Source organism: Nicotiana attenuata, unplaced genomic scaffold (genome assembly GCF_001879085.1).
Source record: "Nicotiana attenuata strain UT unplaced genomic scaffold, NIATTr2, whole genome shotgun sequence".
Taxonomy (NCBI): Eukaryota; Viridiplantae; Streptophyta; class Magnoliopsida; order Solanales; family Solanaceae; genus Nicotiana; species Nicotiana attenuata.
Window position 1 is genome coordinate 614764 of NW_017670441.1, and position 5448 is coordinate 620211.

Sequence of the window (5448 nt, forward strand, 5' to 3'; positions counted from 1 at the left end):
CTAGCGTTAACCGACTGTTTTGTCGAAAATTATACGTTTCAGTTTGAGAAACGGAAACATGTGATTGAGGCTATCATTTCAAACAATATAAATACTAGGCGTGAAGTTTCCCAGGATGTAAATAAAAATGCCTTTTGACTCTTGATATAAATAATAATTACCGTTTATTTCACCGAATTTCATAATTGGTCATTGGTGCTTTAGAGATACTACAGTTCATTAATGCACTTACTCCAAAATTCTTGCATGATCAGAGAACATTGTCCAACAGACTACTTTTTTTTAGAGAAGAACTCGATTAATTAAGCGGCTATACAAACAAAATTCGTAGTCATTAAGGAAGAAATGGATTACAGAAACTTTTAATCATGTATACAAGTCATGAAGCAGGAAGATTTTATGCGCTAATGAGTGTTGAGTAAGGATGAAGATTTCAAATTTCTTGTCAAAATAGATACAAAAAATTGAGGAGATCGAGTTACAAGATGTTTAATTACAAAGAAGACACAAAAAGTTAAAATTTTTGGTGCAATCAAAATTGAAGATAGAATAGATAAATACGGAGATAGCAATCAAGAAGAACAAAAATATATATTGAAGAAGGCAATGAGGACCCAATATGATTATCATTAGAAACGATGAAAAGGAACACATAATATTAAGGAAGTATTAGGTAATATACATTTCATTTTATGATGTCATAAAATTAAAACAAGTTATTTATTGAAATTTGGTATAGAAAGCATCCAATTTTATTTTACAAATTGGTGTTGAATATGGATGAAGATTCTATGTTTCTGATCAAAACTAATATAAAATTTCAGAAGATCGTGGTGCAAGACTTTTATTTATTTATTCCCTTCCCTTTGATTCCCTTTCCTTTGATCCCCTTTGTTGGAGTTGTTGCTTCTTTAGTAACTCGAACCCACGACCCTAAGATTATAGGTGGGGGTGTTGACCATCTAAGCAATCCCCACTTGTCGAGGTGCAAAATATTTAATTGCAAAGAAGCTACGTGAAGTTAGAAAAGTTAGTGCAATAGAAATTGCAGATGAAGAGATAAAAGCGTGGATAAGAATCCAGAAGATCAAAGATTTTGAAGAAGACAACATCGATGCAATATAATAATAATTGGGACGGTGGAAAGGAACATAAAACAAGAATATCATTAATAAGGAAGTATCGGGTGAGATACACTTAATTACATGATTGTCATAAAATTAAAACAAGTAAAAAAAGTCAAATATATCTAATTAAACTTTGATTGTTCATCTTTGTAGATTCATAGGATGTACAATCATTTTAACTTCGACAAACAAGTAATGATCCATATTGATCATTCACATAAACTTATACTTTATTCATTCGTGATAGTTTTTACTCAACTCTTTATGTATTACATGATTTGGCATACACGTGCAATGCACGTACCGAGTAAGTAGTAATCATTAATAACACACCAAGATATAAATAATTAGCACACAAAAATTTGTACTTTTGATCGAACATCAACACCCTATACTTAAACTCTTGCTCATCCTCGAGCAACCCAAAACTACACTAACTCAAAGATGTAACACAAAACACCACAGTAGGAAGGAACATATATCAATTAAGCACTTACACCTATGACTATGGTTGACACCAACAATTAAGTCTAATTTCCTATTACATTAAACTAAAGACTAACTACTTAAGTAAAAAAAATATTGAGCTTTTTCTTCGGACTTTAATCCATCGAGAAAATGTCCAAGAAAATCGTCATTGGAAAAAGTCCAAAATGTTATTGATTATCTATAGAAGAGTACTATAACTAAGCTACTATATTAGAAGAACAACTATTACAAGCCATTGATGTGTGAATATTATAGCCCAATATTATGAAAGCAAGAAACAAATCAGAATAAAATCAAGTGACTAAATAAAAAGATACAATTAATATCAATACAATCATCCAGCACAAAGTACAACAGAAAGTCCCCCACCCCTCCTCCTCCCCCTTCCCCAGCTAGTGCATTGTCCCCAATGCACATAAAAAAAATCAATCAATAAAGGATGAAAAAGGAAACTCCCTGCAACTCTGATCCATTCTGATCATAATTCGAGACATGATCATATGATTTAGCACTGTCCGAACCTTGCTCAGACTAATCATCAGTATCGACTCCAGCATCCTCTTGCTCTCGGGACTCTATCCCCACCGTAGCTACAGCCTCTGCAACACCTTCAATAGCGAATGATCCAGTGACCTCTTCACCCTCACCAGTACCTTTCCCATTAGGGGACTTCAAGTAAGTGTTCTCATCCGCTGACGGGTGCAGTAGGCTGCCTGGTGCAAGCCCCAATATCTCCTTCGACCCAGAGGCGGCTCAACGAAATTGGTGGCCTAAAGCTGAACGTTAAGAAGAGGCCCAAAAGTTATTTAATAATATTGTATATATTTATGAATTATTTTCTTTTTTGTTATGTAATAATAGTCTTATGGACCGTCTTGTACGTATTTTGTCCCTTCACTCGGTTACCTGCTAGCTTCCACCATCGAAGATATCTAATAATTCTACTCACCAAGGTTTTGAATTTTTTTAAAGAAATATTCGCGGTTAAGAAAATATTTTTATAAGTTCTCAGCATCTAGTGATCGTAATTTTTGTACTACTAAAATAGACTTTTAAAATAGTTCAAGTTTATTTGAATTAAAAAACATGACTTGATCTACTCTTTATAAGAAATAATTTATTTTAAAAGAGATTACAAGAGATTTTGTTTTTATATTTTTATTATCAATGTCATCATCAAACTATTATTGTGCCATAAGACATGTTTATTATAATAATCATTATATAATAATATAAATTTAATTATTAATGAAAATTGGGGGCCTTCATTTAGGGGGGCCTAAAGCAATTGCTGCCTCCCCCTTGGGCCGGCACTGCGTCGACCCTCGGACACTCCGCATGCAACTGCTACTTTTCTTCTCTGAAACCCCCAACGTGCTGCATAATCAGATTAAACATGCCATACAAATGACGATTCCAATTCTCATCGCAGACAGTTTTCTCGGCAGTTTTAAGTTTGGACTTTCCCTCTGAATCTTTTAACGTAGTGATGTCCAAAAGACCTGTAAGAGCTAGCTCTATATCATTTATTCCTTGCACTCAGGTAGCTCTAGGGACAATATGTACTTGGTCAACAGGTTTCCAAAGATTGAGTCTCTTGGTCTTGTTCTGAAATTTGGTGCGATGCATTTATCAAGCATAAGCTGCGCAATATTGATAGGTTTCCTTGTCATTAGAAAACAAATCAAGCACACACGGGCTCCTTATGATAGTTCCAGTTGGCATACATTTCCTTAACCATGCTCAAATTGGCATATCCTCGTGGCATCTTCTTTTTTTTCTTTTGTTTAAAGATGAGGGTAGATTATTTTATTTGAATTATAAGGGGAATGGGGAAAAATTTTATTTTGTGTCTCATACAACTGATACTAGTTGTATGAGGTATCTTTTTTGTCTCACAGTTTTGTGGACCCAAATTTTTGTGGACCCAGAAGTGTAAGATTGGGGTCCACAAACTTGTGAGACAAAAAGGAGCCTCACACAACTAAGGTAAGTTGTGCGAGTCACACAATAAAACTTCTCGGGGAATGGGTATGCGGGTTAATGCGTCAAAAGATGTGAGGGGAGGTGGGTAGGGGTCGGGCGGTTACAAGTTGAAAAAAAACGGATTAGAAAACTTACCTCCGCACTAGAAAAGTTGGTAATTTAATTGAATTATGGTAGCTAGGATGAACAAGTCATTGCTTGGAAGTGTAGTCAACACTTTGTAAAGCGTTAAATTATTTTCGTCGAGTGATAGAAAAACGATTGATTTTTGTATTTGGAGTAAACAAGTGTTACTTGACTATTGTGTTTTTTCGATCCAACACTGGTATCTCATTCCCAATTAATAACCAAGTTTAACTCTTGAAACATGATATATATGTAGAGATAAAATAAAGAGTGCGACCCATGGAGCCTAGCTTTATTAAAGAAAATACCAAGCATTTTCTTGGTCCATTGGATGCTTTCCATTCCTGAAGACTGAAGAGAAACGCAGCAACAAGAGTGCTGCTATTCCCTTCCAATTGCAACGTGAGAAAGAGGGTTGGAGAGCTTTGAAGGGGACTCCCGAGACTAGGCATTTATTAATGTTATTACACTGTATTTGTAAAATAAATTCTGGAAATATAAATGAATATAAACAGAAATGACATAAACCAATTCGAGCCCACTGAATTCACAGTGTTTCCTTAAGGAATTTAATCCCCTCCTAGTACCCAAGGTTATGGATTATTTCTTCCCAGGATAGAACGAATTACACACTGGTGTAGTGGTACTTCAAACCCCAGTGTTTCAGCGAACACAAAGTTCGGTAGCAAATCACACTTACTTTTTGCTTTGTTTTGATGCTAAAAGTATGCAGAAGAAGGAGAGGAAACTCAGAAAATTGTAGTTAAAATTCTGAGCAGAATAGTGTTGTATTTATAGCCAAAGTTGGGTCTCTTCAGAATGGCTGTTTATGCAAAACGCCCACAACATAAATGTCATTACATAAATGGCCATTTACTCAATAATAAAGAGGGAAAATAAAGAGGGAAAATTGAAGAGGGTAGTTACTTTTCTGTTACCAAAACAGAAAAACGGATTGGATTTAATATTAATATTTAATATTAATATTTTATTATTAAAATAAATATTTAATAACATTTCTGTTAATATTTTACTATTAACAAATAAATTTGGTCCAAAAAGTTAATCAATCAATCGATCATTTGACCAAATCCAAATCCGAATCCGAATCCGAATCCGAATCCGAATCCGAATCCGAAGCCGAAGCCGTAGCCGTAGCCGAAGCCGAAGCCGAGCCGAGCGAGCGACGACGACGACGGCGCGAGGCTTGCCTTCTTCTCAACTCTTTAAGAGCTAGAAGAAGAGCAATTGCTTATATACCCATAAAAAACCTCTTCCTCTTCCAATATGGGACAATGCCCATTTGCCAAGGGAGGGGGAACTTAAAATTTCACTCAAAAATTTCATTTCCCTCCATTTCCCATTCACCCTCTTTTAAGTATTTAATATATTAATTAAATACCTTAAAAATCCAACAATCCCCCACATGAATGGGGAATGGCTATATCACGGAAGTATGCATGAAAAACTGTGTGATTCACAAGTAAGGATTAATTGCATCTGGATAAGTAGGTTTCCCTTTGAACTTTCCGTAGTGAACTTATGTCGGATATACTCGATCAATCGGTAGATTTGATATCTTTGAACCGTCGAACTTTAGTGTATACCTAGACAACCACAAGTCACACAACCAACCCTTAACCGTCTTTGGTTCTCATTGTTGTGTTCGTTTCAGCCATGAACACCGCCTGGTTTCATAAGTGCGTAGAGAACTGGCCTT